At 37.3% G+C, this 14216-nt stretch overlaps 1 protein-coding gene across 1 annotated transcript in view; it reads left to right on the forward strand.

The window, feature by feature from the left end:
* Positions 1-8983: 8983 nt before the first annotated feature.
* Positions 8984-14216, forward strand: part of grem2b (gremlin 2, DAN family BMP antagonist b) — a 29469-nt gene continuing 24236 nt past the window's right edge. Inside the window, exon 1 of the mRNA XM_007259717.3 lies at positions 8984-10648. The gene's annotated coding sequence lies outside the window, so the exon portion shown is untranslated. The remainder of the gene's footprint in view (positions 10649-14216) is intronic.

Below are 14216 nucleotides of genomic sequence, written 5' to 3' on the forward strand. Positions count from 1 at the left end.
CTAGCAGCAGCAGCACAAGCCCCGCTCTCTTCACTCAGTCACTACTTCAGTACAGCCCAGCCACGGGCTACAGAGCTCAGCCAGTCCGTTTTTACTGTTTCTGTAAACAAATAAAGGTTTTAACCCCACTAACCGGATAATACAGCTCACTACAGTTCATCTTTCAGCCCAAGCAGCTAACAGCAGCAGGTTAGAACAGCCGACACGGAGTCACTGCTCGGATTACATTATAAACAGGTCAGTTAGCGCGCTGCTAACCTCAACTACGGAGTTTAGTGGACACACCACGGCCGCCAGGTAAGTCTTTTAAAGGCTACTGAAGACTATTAAAGGCTATTAGAGTGTAACCCCTGGCTCCCAGGGGTTACAAGAGGTTATTGAAAGCATTATTGGGGGGCAGAAATCAGTACAGGCTGGTTAGATAAGTGATGTGGGTATTGTCTTATAAATATTTACACATAACTTATATCTCTCCTGAAAAGCTTTTATTTTAGTCAGAAACACGCTTGTGTTTACTTTATCTGAGAGAAAGATGTTTTTTTAATTCAATGGAAAGCAACAGGTGTAGTCAATTATAAGTTTAAGATTTTTAATCCACCTCACTGTGATCTATAGTCAGTGTTCTCAAGTCACACTGACACACGCATTTCAGCGAGTTCACACGCTCTCACCTGCGCGCACCCACCCCTCCGTTAGATACAGATACAAAACCTGCGCGCCCAACCCCCGCCCCCCCTCCCCCGTTGGACAGATAAAAACAGTGATCACACTCCCGCCGACTGCGCTCATGCAGTGGCTATCTCTATTTAAATGAATAGGATGCGCTGTGTTGGTGCCGCGCCATTTGCGTAGCGCGCTGCGCTATTTGCGTAGCGCGCGCTGGAGGGATCGTCGATCCTCTTTTTGACTTCGATACTCGAGATCGTGACCTCATTTCGATTCGATTTCGATAAAATATCGAGATCGTGACACCCCTAGTGTCAAAGGTAATTTTAGATTTTTACATTTGTCTCCATTAAAAGGCTGGCTTTCTGATTTTTTCATGCTAACCAGGAGCTTATTGGATTGACTCCCAATCAAAAGATTTTTTTTTTTTAAATGTTAAGTTGGGGATCTGGAAGTCAAATGCTACAAAAAAGTCAGCCTCCACCCTGGGGTTATGTGTGGCTCACTGGTGTAAGCAATGCCTTTGCGACCAAAAGGTCATGGGTTCAAATCCCAACTAAGTGTAGTAATTTCATTTGTAGTGTAAACAAATTTGGTAAACAATATGATTAACACCAAAAAATCACCAAATTTTAAAGTGAATATGTATCTTTGTAAATTAATACCCAGTTCAATCTTGATCGCTTCATGAATCTTGAGTATCAGGATTATCTGGATCAGACCAAACCACATCAAAAGTGTGAACACAGGTGTGAAACACTCTTTGCAACCACTTCAGGATCAAATCTGTCTCAAAAAGACTAAATAAAAACATCGCTAAAAAAGTGCAATAAATTAGTATATTTGCTTTCATCAAGATCAGCAATTACATTTCAGTTTGACTAACTAAAAAAACACATTTGATTTGATTGAAGTGTAAATGCATGTGGTTAAAATCTTATCAGGATACTAGTCCAATAAAATAAATGCTAAGACTTCTAGGAAAGGAAAACTCAACCAGTGTACATAATCCTCTTTGGGCACTCCTTTAAGGTTATGATCAGGCCTTAAGCCCAAATACGATTTTTGGCACATCTATATTGTGTCCAGATTGAGTTTTCAAAGTCTGAACAGCCAGAAACCACTTCTTTTTTTTTTTTTGATAATCAGATCCAAACCACAGTTGGAGATGGCTTGAAATGTGACTTTAATCAGATTTGTACAGATATGTCTCAGTCTGGGTGCTTAAGTTGTATTTCAAAGTTTTGATATGCCTCCAGTCTGAACACAGTCCAAGTCCAGATGGTGAACAAATACTCAGATATCTCTTCTTTAGGTAGTACCGGTAACTTTAAGTACTTTAGACCAGGTGCATGAGCAGTAGAGTGTCAAGACTTTTACACACTAGAGAGATGTGGAAAAACAGGTATGCATGCATGCATGGTTGTGAGCTCTGGGTTGTAGCCTGTATGTTCTGCCTGCTGCTGTTCTCCTGGATTTGGATGAGTGGAGTGTGGGAGCTGCCCAGCCCATTAAACACTCTCTAATGCCCTGTACCGACTGTCTCCTATGTGTTTACCAATGGAGCTTTCTACCCAGTCCCGAGAGGACACGCCCATTGCCACGGCCATTCCAAAATGACCCTGAAAATGAACTTAAACAAGCATGGCAATTTAAAATACTAATACCCAAAAAAAAAGGTTGGCACTTGTGAGCTGGCGTGGCTCATTGGTAAAGGCTATGCCTTTGGGACCAGAAGGTCATGGGTTCAAGCCTCGCTCAGGTTGTAACTTTAAGTGTATTTTCAGCTTAAAGTTTGCAATTCGAATGATAAATGCTAAAAAAAAAAGTATTGTATATGTGAGATCCTGTGGCTCAATGGTAGAGCACTGCCTCCTGGATCAGGAGGTTACCGGTTCAAGACCGGTCAGGAGCTCCACGTTACAAGTGTGCGAGAGGTGTGTCGGTGTGAAGATGAGAAGGGCGGAGCCTGAGGATGGTGAAGGCTGAGGATGGGCGATGCGTGAGACCTGAGCCCCGAGAAGAAGTGGGGGGGGATATCTGCCGGGGAGACAGAGAGCAGGGGTTATGAACCAGAAAGTTTTATTATATATATACAGAGTTCTCAAAAAAACTAACAACTCACTATCCTCCACCTTTCTCTCTCTCTCTCTCTGCTCTCCCCATCCCATCCCGCCTTCACTACCCTCCCTCCTCACACTCACCCCCTCCCCACACCCAGTGCCCACTACCACCCAACGCCCCGACACAGATCCACATACACCACTACAACCACCCAGTCGTGGGACTTGAACCCACAACTTCACACTTTTAAGTCCAACACTTTACCTCAAGGCCACTGACTTGGACAAATGTAATGCTTTTTTTTGGGGGGTTTGTCATGAAGTTTGAGAGACAGATTTAAAAACACCCACCATCTCCACCATAGGCGGGCTCTCCAACAGAAGGGGCAGGGCTGCAGGGGGGGAACCGCCCCCATGGTTGAAAAAGCATCACTGTAGCACCCTCTAGAGTGGCAAAATGAGACAGCACCCTATATACTGCCTTTTTTGTTGGGGAAAAAAAGTAATAGAGTGATTATGGTGCTCCCTTTCATCAAGAAACATGACAATGTGTCTTAACAAGTGCCATTTTTGGCTTTCTAGTAATAAAGGGTGTCATTTTGAAGTGCCTTCTAGGCTACTCTACAAGACAGTGCCATAAAGGTGCCTTCTCTAGTAGATATTAATAGCCTAGGTCTACCAGTGGGCAGAGTTTTGGTTCTGATTGAAAAAAAAATCAATCACTCACTCAGTTTGAACAGCCAGATCAGAATTCGTGTTACTTTTACTTCAAGAAAACACATTTATAGACCATGTGCTGGAGCCTATGCTATCCTGCAGTCCCTTTACCACTATCCAGCCCCTCCTGCCCTGAGACAAGCTGGAGAAGATGCATGTTGACCCTCACTTGTTGTCCTGGATCATGGACTACCTCACCAGCAGACCACAGAATGTGAGGCTGACAGAGAGTGTTCAGTAGCAGCATTGGAGCACCATAGAGGATATTACTCTCCCCAATCATCTTCAAACTCTACACATTAGACTTCCAGTACAACTCCGAGACATTCCATCTGCAGAAATCCTTGGATGATACCGCCATCGTTGGGTGTGTCAATTGTGGACAGAAGGAGGAGTACTTAAGACATAGTGCCAACTGAACCAGACCAATGAGATGGTGGGGGACTTCTGCAGATCTGGACTACCCCTGCAGATGGTCCCAATTGGTTGATGTGGAGATGATCAGTGTCTTGGTCTACAAGTGTCTTGGTCTGCAGTTGTTTGACAAGCAGGAACAATCAACAAACCTGGGCACCCTTTACAGGAATGGGCAGAGCTGGATCTGTTTCCTAATAAGGCTGCAACTCTAACTTTTGCAGGAAGCTTATGCAGATCTTCTACCGCTCTATAGTAGCAAGCATTCTCTTCTATGCTGTGGTGTGCTGGAGAGGAAAAAATGAAGAGATGAAACTTTTAAAGTTGTGGGTCATGTTAAAAAAAATGATTGTATAGCCCAAAATAAATATCACATCTGAAAAAAAAAAATCAGATTTGAGACACTTTTACCTGCTGTGTAAATGTAGCCTTTGAGTCACTATACCTTATTATGAAGGTGTTGAACTGAAATCAGCACGATTGAGCTTCCAATCTGTACCAATCAGCTGTGGAACTTTAGGTCACTAAAATCCAAAAGGGACATTGGGTGAATTTCCCAGACAGGGATTAAGTCTAGTCTAGGACTATAGGAACTCTGTGAATGTATATACTAATACCAGGCTTAATTCCTGACTATAGAACTGATCCACAGCATTTAAAGTTTTTTTTTTTTTTTTCTTGTGGTCTAATTTTATTGGCATACACTTTTACATTAAATTTGACATTATATACATTTGACATAGATAGATAATTAGGGTATATTCTTTATAACATACAACAAACTATCTCTAGCAAATGATTTTTAAATATTTCTCCTTACATTTAAACTCAGTGTATGAGTATGGTTATGAATCGCTAAATGTAAAAAAAAAAAAAAAAAACGAGCTTCTGGCTCTTGCTGTTCTCAGACCTGCATTAATATCTTATCTGAAGGCCCTGTATGAAGTTCTCAGCAGCACCAGCTCCTCTTCAGGTCTCCATGGTGTGATCTGATCCATATCCATGACATAACCTGCTGATGCAGCCAGTCACTGATGCTGTATTTTCCAGACTGTGGATTCACCATAGGTTCCAGCCCCCCCTGAACACAAGGTCCTTTAATTTAAGGATGTTTTTATACCTGCTTGTTTGGGCCAGACTTTCTGACTTTGCAGTTTGGTCTGAACCAAAATAGCAGGTATGAAAGGGGCTGCAAAACATAGCCTGGACCAAAAGGACCAAAATTTGGTCCCAAATTTAGATTAATTACAGAGCAGTATGGGTACAACAGATTACAGTGCTGGTGATTCTGTATCTACTGTAACTGTAGATTAATTACAGAGCAGTATGGGTACAAAAGATTACGGTGCTGGTGATTCTGTATCTACTGTAACTGTAGATTAATTATAGAGCAGTACGGGTACAACAGATTACAGTGCTGGTGATTCTGTATCTACTGTAACTGTAGATTAATTACAGAGCAGTATGGGTACAACAGATTACAGTGCTGGTGATTCTGTATGTACTGTAACTGTAGATTAACTTTTATTTATAAACAGAAATAAAGTGATTCAGAGGGGAATCAGTTACACTCATTCTGCTGTGGGACAAACCTGCACTCTACGATAGAGTCATATTCTGGCAGAGGGGCAGAATTTGGCACTACACCTGGAAAAGTAACTGGCCAAACTGACAGCATTCTACAAACTAATCAGTGTAAAGTATGAGGAGACTCTGCCCATGTAGATGATGATTACAGGATGTAGTAAAGTTCTTTAGTTGCTTAAACTAAGTGTACAGAATACAATGAAACACACATGAAGCTTGGTGTGGACTGTGTTGCAACCTCTTAAGGTTCTTTAGGGACCTTTAGGAAATCTGTTTTTATTTGGAGAAAAAAAGCTCCTCAAAGAACTGATACTGTCAGCTTTGCAGTCAGTGATCTGTGAACAACCCAGGGGTGATTATTGAAGCTCTGTTTTAGTACTGCTGAGTACCAAATAAAACGCGCCCTGCCCTGTCCCCATTTTATCATTGACGACAACAAAAAACATAATTTTGGATTATACATGAAATTAGGAGAGTGGACAAATTTGATTACATTAGATCATGGGTTCTTAACCTTTTTTACTGTGCAACCCAAAATATTTTGTCATTTTGATTTGGTAATAATGTAGTAAAAAATCAAACAAAGTACTGGCATTTCAATGTTGAAATTAACATTAGATCACCATTCATATCATGGTTGAATCAATGTTTGTGTTGGTGTTGATTTTGAAAAAGTGAATCAACGTTGATATGCTTAAAATTGTATGAAAGAGGAAGGAAATACTGTGTGCCATGATGAAGAATTAACAATTTTATTTTTGTTCTCTCTCTCTCTCTCTGAAAATACATCTCTGAGAAAAAGGAACTGTACAACAAGCAAAACGCTTTAATTACTACAAGTAGCTAAAACTAGAAAATTATTTTGTTAACAACAGAGTGTTAACAATAAACTTACATCTCTGCAGTAAAGCTGAGTATAAAGAATGCTACCCATCACTACCAATTTGATAGATCTGACACTTTTTATTCCACTATCCAACTGCTTTTTGAAAATGTATGGTGATGAAATGTAAAATGCTAATTTAAAATGCAGAATGTTGAGATCATGTTGAATCAATGGTAAAATTTCAACATTGACACAACCATTTAACATTAAATGTTGTTTCAACGTTGTTTCATAATAATGGTTAGTTTCTTACATATCATTCCCAGCTAGATGAAAACTAATATTATGGAAAGTAACAAAGTAACATTCCCAAAAATAAAAGTTAATACATTAAAATAAGTGATTGTTACTTACGTTACCAGAATGTTTAAAACACTGTAGAAAAACTTTCTAAATCATGTAAATTGTAACCTTTACAAAATGTTGTACAAACCAAAAACTGTTAGGTGGAATTATAAAGCTATTTGATCATAATTACCAGCATAACCATGTTCAAGCTGGTTGACCAGCAAGACAAACAAAGATGAATTGTAAAACACATAAAAAGGCTTAAATAATATCAGAAATACCTCCTAAACAGCAATACACCACTTTGACACATTATCATTTATTAATCATACTAATAACCTCTGTATATCATGATCCTGTATGTGTCTGTAGCAGAATCTGGGTGTAAAGAACTTTGTTTTTTATCAGAAACACATAAAAACTAATATTATTATAAACTAATTACAGCAGCTAAACACAGCTATCTTACCTTAAACCCTGATAAGAGTCTCCCACACACTTTAATCCACTATATCTTTACTGCTTCCACTAATAAACATTTATCACTAAAATAAAGAAATAAAGAAAGAGCTCTTCACCGTTCAGCCTCGGTAACCATTTTTCTAGTCCACCTTAATAAACTCTGCAGCTCTTAATGATGGAGCTGCTGCGCTATTTAAGGTGGAACGGAAAGTTCGGCTATGAAGCTGAAAATTAAACATGTTTTTAGGAGTTTTTTAACCGTCCCTCTGAATCCCACAGTTCCCACAGCTCCCAGTAACACCTTTACCCTTTACCAGATCAAATAACCGAATCATTTAAACCGGTTTACTGCCGCACAGCTTCTGTTTATTATTAGACCATTACAATCAGGAGAACTTCCGGTTTCCGGCAGGGAGGGGCCGCTAGAGGGCGCTGCTATCAAATACTAATAATGATCTATAATGAACTATAATTAATTATAATTATCTGTAATGGATTATAGTGATCTATAATGAACTATAATAAACTACAGGTAATTATAATGAACTACAATTAACTATAATGAACTAAAAATAATTATAATGAACTATAATAATCTACAATTAAGCATAATGATCTATAATGATGTATTATTGTCTAAAATTAACTATAATCTTTTATGAACTAAAATTTACTATAAAGAACTACGATGAACTATAATGAACTACTATGATCTTTAATGATCTATAATGATTTCAAACTATCCATAGTTAACTATAATTCTATTTATTAAATTACAATAACTATAATGAGGTATAATAAACTACAATTATCTATAATTCTATTATAAAGCTATATGGATTATATTGATCTTTAATGAGCTATAATGAACTATAATTATGTATAATGATGTTTAAAATGAACTATAATGAATTACAATGATCTCTAATAAACAAAAATTAAGCAAAATGATCTATAATAAACTATGATGATCTATAGTGAACTGTGTGTGTGTGTGTGTGTGTGTGTGTGTGTGTGTGTGTGTGTGTGTGTGTGTGTGTGTGTGTGTGTGTGTGTTTCTGCTTCCCTCTGCTGGACACTCAGAAGAACTGACTGGTTCTGAATTGTAGATTAATATTAAATTCATTACTTAACTATGTAGAAAACATATGGAATTATTTATTAAGCAAGGTAGAGTCACTTGGAATTCAGGCTTTCAGTTAACAGCTGTGCAGAGTTAGTTACCTGAATTTCTTGAAAGTATCAGTTGTAAAGTTGTGAAGAGGTACAGTTGGTATACAGTGAATAGCTCTATTTGAGTAATGTTCTAATCCAGATTATTTCAGGAACTAGGTTAATAAAGAAAAAGAAAAAATCCAAAACATTTCGAGCATTTCAACATTTCTTTGACACTGCATTTATTACTTTCAATCATGTCAGAAACTTTGAGCTCAGTTCTACTGAGAGTCCAGCAGAGGGAAGCAGACACACACACACGCACGCACGCACACACACACACACACACACACGCACACACACACACACACACACACACGTAGAGCAATATATTCTTACTGTCAGGTTAAAACCCCCAAAACAGCATCCTTACAGGCATATTTACTTCTAATGGAGGTCATTGAAAAAATAATATTTATTTGTCCATACATAATGGAATTCTGACATTGTGTAATAAATTGTCAGTTGTCAATTTGATTTACATTATTTCAGTGTTTTAACACTGAGGGAAATTAAGAAAGAAAGTAAGAAGTAAGAAAATACATTAAAAAGAAAATAAAAAAGAAAGAAAGAAAGATTATTATTGCTGAATTCTGCATGTTTCTTTCTCTTTTCAGTTAAGTGTTTTTAATAATAAAATAATCCTGTGTTAAAAATGTTCACCTTCTTAAGCTTATCCCAATGTAATAGTTATGCAGTTCCCCCATGGTTGAAAAAGCTGCCCTTCTTATGGAAAAAAACTGAATTTCTTCTGTGCCTCCCCAACTAGACAGTGCCCCAAAGTGCCCTTTACTGTAGGTGCTCACACAATAGGATGAACCATATTTACTATTGTTAATAAATATATGGGGTGCATCATAACTTTATACATACTGGTGAGGCCTATGTGTTTTTATACAGTGAATAAATGTGTATGTGTGTGTGTGTAGAATAAGAAGTGGGCATGTTAGAGAGAGAGGGAGCTTTAGAGAGAAGGAGAAGAAAATGGAGAGAGAGAAAAAGTTAGAGAGAGAGGGAGGATGAATGAAAGGGAGTGATTTAGTTAGATTTTGTAGAGAGGGAGAGAGAGGGAGGGTGAATGAAAGAGGTAGAGAAAGATTTAGAGAGAGTGAGAGAGAGGTAGTTAGAAGGAGAAAGAAAGAGGTAGAGTGAGGGAGAAAGAGAGAGAGAGAGAGAGAGTGGTTTAGAAAGAGAGAGAGAGAGGCTGAGTGATAGAGAGAGAGGGAGAGAGAGACCGGGAAAAAGAGACAGAGGTTCAGAAAGAGGTTTAGAGAGAGAGAATGAGAAAGAAAGATTGAGAGACTGAATGAAAAAGAGAGGTAGAGAGAGATGAAGAGAAAGTGGTTTAGAAATAGATAGAGAGAGGTTTAGAGTGAGAGAGAGAGGTTTAGAGAAAGAGAGAGAGAGGTTTAGACAGGGAGAAAGAGAGAGAAAGAGAGGGGGGTTTAGAGTGTGAGAGAGTGAGAGAGAGAGGTTTAGAAAGAGAGATAGAGGTGAGGTAGAGAGAAACTGGGAGAAAGAGACAGAGGCTCAGAAAGAGTAAGTGGGAGAGAGAAAGATAGAAAGGTTTAGAGAGAGAGAAAGAGAGAGGTTTAGAGAAAGAGAGAGTGGTTTAGACAGGGAGAAAGAGAGAGAAAGAGAGGGGGGTTTAAAGTGTGTGAGAAAGAGAGAGAGAGGTTTAGAAAGAGAGAGGTGAGGTAGAGAGAAACTGGGAGAAAGAGACAGAGGCTCAGAAAGAGTGGGAGAGAGAAAGATAGAAAGGTTTAGAGAGAGAGAGAGAGAGAGAGGTAGAGTTAGAGTTGGTCTGATTTTGTTTGGTGATCGGAGCCAATAGAAATCCTGCGGTTTGATAAGATCCACATGCGGTTGGACGCTGAAGAGCCAGAAACACGAGTTCAAACACAGCGGGCACACACACACACACACTCACACACTTTCACATCTAGAGACAGAGAGAGAGAGAGAGTGAGAGAGAGAAGAGGAGGAAGAGTGACTCAGACAGACAGAAGGACAGAGGGTGGACAAGAGGGACAAGCTTCCTACAGTGAGGAACATCAAATTCTGGACTCAGAAGCAGAACCTTTACTCAAAAGATCTCTAGCCCTACAGAGAACCCTGGACACTGCAGAACCGTAACCCAGGAGAACCCTGACCCAGCAGAACCCTGCAGGACACTCGCTTTGGAGACGCATCCTCTCCACCACCTCCACCACCGCCAATGGGCATCAGCACTGCCTCCTGTCCAGGATCCTCACACCGCTCGCCCTGACCACTACATCTGGAATACACACACACTCCCACCCTCGGACCCTCGGACACACACTCTGAGCCGGACCACTGCAGACGGGAGGTGAGTGGTCTTCATCTACGGACCCCTTATGGTCCTCATCTTCATCCACAGCTTCTAACTGGGGTTAAACCATAAAATCTCTCACTGCCAGTTTCAATACTGAAACAGTGTGGAAACTGTGCTTAATTGTAACATTTAATATTGAAGACTATATTAAAGCTATACAGGAACATATGCAGAATTACTGACAAACCAGAATATGTTAGAATTATACTTTAGATTATTCTAAATAAGAATTACATTTATCTTTTTCGAACAGATCTGAACACTCTTGGTTTTAATTTTAATCTCAGTGTCTTCGTGAGGGAGAGTCACCTGGAATAGTTTTCTCAGCATCTTGTTATAAGGAGTTCCTGGAGGTGCTGAACAATAGTTGCTGCTTTTCCTTTACAATGTGAAGCTCCAGCTCATTTCAATTAAATCACCTCAAATCACCTCAATCTCAGTTCATCAGGTTTAGATCAGGGGATTAATGTGGAGGACTAACACTTTTTTACTGTTTAATACGTAATTCCATATGTGTCTCTTAATGGTTTTCATGTCTTTAATATTAATCTACAATTTAGAAAATAAATTAGATTAAAAAAATAAAGAAAATCACTGAATGAGAAGGTGTGTCCAAACTTTTGTCTGGTACTGTTGCATAGTGTTCAGTCTGTGATATATTGCAAATAATTATGTTATTAATCTATTGTAAAAACATAGTAATAACCTGAGTAACATCAATACAGCGCATCATGTTTTTTCTCATCAGGAAAGGATCATTAACCTGAATGAAAATGGCAAACATGTTTTAAAAAAAAAAAAAAAACAGCCATTTACTTTTTATTTAAGGTGTTTAAAAAAATTAAGTACTGCAATTTCATCCACTCTCTTGATACACCTTACAATTACCATAATTACTTTACTATAACTTTACGTTGTATTATTATGATATTATGTAATCTAGGGGTCTGCCATATCGAATCGTATGCAAAAATATCGTCAACATTTTCGAATATCATGAACAATATTATATCTTGAAATATCGTTTATCACATCAGAGTACTACTTTTTTTTTTTTACTGTTTTTAGCTAAATAAAAATGTACACTGTTCTCATTTCCCTTTATATATCTACTAGAGACAGATTATATCTGTCCAGTATCCTTTATTTTACTTTAATCCTGGATATATGGAGATATATGGAGTTCATTATTAATATTATTAGTATCATGACATTCTGGATCATTGACTTCTGTTACAAATCTGATAAAATTCTTGTATTTTTTATTATCTCAGTTATGGGTGTGAAAATATCATGAAATATTGTGACATTATTTTAGGGCCATATCGACCACTCCTAATGTTATCATTATATCAGTGACATTAAATAGTCTTAAAATGAAAATAACAATATACACTGTAAGTAGTACATAGTTATTGTGACCGGCTACTTAGTTAGACTGGAATTAGACTGGTTGTACTGGTTAGTGCTTAACCTGTATAGGGTATGGGTTTGCTAAGGAGTGATGGTTTAGCTGGTCTACAAGCAGGATCATACTCACAGACCATCATTAACCAGCATAAACCAGACTAACCATTAAAAGAATCAAATATTATGTCAGCATGTTCATCCTAGTGAGGAGTCATTTAAACAGTAAGGTTTTTTTTAGTAGCCTGTAATCAACGCCTTTACTAAATAACCCTTAAATAAAGCATTTTAGTAGAGTCTGTCTGTCTTCAGATTTTCCTTCTCTCGGGTGTATCTTGATTCCCAAACTCAGAATTTAGGGCTGAATCCAATTACAATTCATTATTTTGGAATTTTAAGAGTCAGATTTGGTTTGTAGTCAGTTTGGTCAGGTTCAGTCTGTTTCTGTTGATAAAGGATTAAATTAAAAAGTGATAATTATATAAAAAAAATATCATAGACAACAACACAAAAAATATAAAAAAAACAGTGCAACCCTGGATACAACAGTATGTCCATCATATTGTAAAGTCATTTAATGAGGGTTAAGAATCATTTAGTCATTCAAGCTTCTACCCAGTTTGTTCCATCTGTTTTATTGATTTATCAAAAGATTTTTTTTATAAAAATATGATACAAATATTTTTTTACACATCTCTCAACTCTGATGATGAACTTTTCCTCTGCAACAGAGGGAACTCTTGCTCTTCCTTTCCTGGGGCGGTCCTGATGAGAGCCAGTTTCATCATCATAACGTTTTTTGATGGTCTTTTTCGCAGTGACTGCACTTGAGGGTGCTTTCAAAATTCTTGAAATTAAGTTTCAGATTGACTGAACTTTTTTTATTCTTTATTTAGTTGAGTACTTCTTGCTTCTCATAATCTGGATACGAACATCACTCAAATATTCACTATTCACTGTATACCTGTAACTCTACCTCTTCAATACTTTACTTTAACTGATGCTCTCAAACACTTTATTAAGAGACAAGAAATTCAAGTAATTAACTCTTGATGAGTTCAGCACAGCTGTTAACTGAAAGCCTAAATTCTAGGTGACTCTACCTCATAAAGCTGACTGAGAAAATCTGGTTAAGATGCAAAACTGTTGTCTAAGCAAGAAGTGCCACTTTGAAGAATCTAAAGTATAAATGGGGATTGGCAAAAATTGATACATATATGGTTATATTAAGCAAAATAATCTGCTAATGGGGTACGTTTTTCTTTTCTATTTGTTAAAATAAGCAGTTGTAAAGTCTCTTAAATCATGCAAAAATCACATATTTTTGTCTTAAATTTGGACAGAATAACTTTTGTTATTTGTTTTTTATAATTTGTTTGAGTTAAGATTGCTTAAACTAAGGTAAAAAAAGACATTAGATAAAACTAATAAGATAATTATTCTTAAAATAAGCTAAATAATCTAACACAATGTTCAGTGAGACAACAATTCTTAAAAAAAGAAGATTTATTGCCTTGCAAATATTTATTTAATTATTTTCAGTGCTCCAAGCATCCACACATTTTGAAATGATTAATAATTTGGTCTTACTTTGAATTTTTTCTTTGTGAAAAAGTAATTTAACTCAAAATAGGCATAAAAAGGTCAACAGTAAAGTTAATTTTATTCTTGTTTCCAAGAGACTATTTTTTAAAGAAACTTTACTTAGAAAAGTTGCTTACCTTTTTGGCAGATTTGTTTAGCTTAATATAAACATATACTTCTTAATTATATAGCTATATTTTGTCTAGTTTTTTCCAATGATTTTTAGCGTAGAGGTGACTTCTTGTGCTTGTTTCGATTCAAACTACTTAAAATAAGGTCAAAAATGCTAATTAACACTAACAATTAACATTAATTAAGATCATTATTCCTAAAAATAAGCAAAATAATCTTACACATACACAAAGCTTAGTAAGAAAAAAAGTTTGATTGATTTATTAAGATTTATTGACTTAAAATTAGATACATTCACAAGATCTAGTGTTTTTTTGCAGTGTAGGGTTCTGTCGGACTGTGTGAGGGGTGTGAAAGGGTTAATGATCCGATTAATGATTTCTCTGGTGGGGTCGGTGACTGCTCCACCTTGCACTGTTGGGTAAAGAGGATTTGGCCG

Source organism: Astyanax mexicanus, chromosome 15 (genome assembly GCF_023375975.1).
Source record: "Astyanax mexicanus isolate ESR-SI-001 chromosome 15, AstMex3_surface, whole genome shotgun sequence".
Taxonomy (NCBI): domain Eukaryota; kingdom Metazoa; phylum Chordata; class Actinopteri; order Characiformes; family Acestrorhamphidae; genus Astyanax; species Astyanax mexicanus.